The sequence below is a fragment of the Octopus bimaculoides genome, chromosome 5 (genome assembly GCF_001194135.2).
Source record: "Octopus bimaculoides isolate UCB-OBI-ISO-001 chromosome 5, ASM119413v2, whole genome shotgun sequence".
Classification (NCBI taxonomy): Eukaryota; Metazoa; Mollusca; class Cephalopoda; order Octopoda; family Octopodidae; genus Octopus; species Octopus bimaculoides.
The window spans coordinates 52895358-52896239 of record NC_068985.1 but is presented as its reverse complement, the minus strand read 5'-3'; positions in this window follow the sequence as shown (position 1 = coordinate 52896239).

Genomic DNA, 882 nt, shown 5'->3' with positions numbered 1-882 from the left:
TCGTGGACATCGGTGGCGATTTTTTCTTCTTCCGTTTTTCCCTTCTTTGGACTTTCCTTGTTTCTGACGAAGAGCTCCGCTCGAAACGTCATATTCTCTCTCTTTCCTTTCCCGAGCGTCTAGTAACATAATCTGTATCACGTCCTCACGTTGTTTTTTGTTGTTGTTTTCTTGTCTTTTTCCTTTTTTGAACTTATATATATATATATATATGAGAAAAAGATATTCTCCGTATAGAATACACTTCATAGTGCTCAAGAGAGCAGGCAGAGAAGTAAAGCAAGTCAGCCAAGTCGATATACAAAAAATATTAAATGTATTTAATACAAAAAATGTACACAAATATATTCAATATTCAATAAATTTAATCGCTTGTATGCATTTTCGATCCCGAGTCTCTTCCTTCTAAAAAAAAAATACTTTATAAGGTATTTTCCTGTATCTACGAAACTGATGGAGTTCATGAGTTTAGCTTGATAACATTGTCATCATGTTCAGGATTTCTGTAAACACTAGTCATTTCCAAAATTGTAATTTAACGGTGCTAACATGAGCAATCAAAAACTACGAAAAGTTGGTAATGAATACATGCAAATTCTTATCCACGGTAATTTGGTAGTGAATACTATTAAGAAATTAGCGTTTTGGTTCGATACAGACCTGCATATAGATCAAAATTGGTATAGAACTGTAAGGACTACCAATTTTATCTAGTATTGGTATAAAAAGAACTATACAAAACCTATACAAGAAAAATCAGATTGGGCTAGTGAAGGAAACGGGGGGCAGAAGAAAAGATTCCCATATTTTACACAACCATAGTGTGACGCTAGTGAAGCTAGGCAGATGGTAAGAGTGTCTTCATGTGACTAATGCTTGATC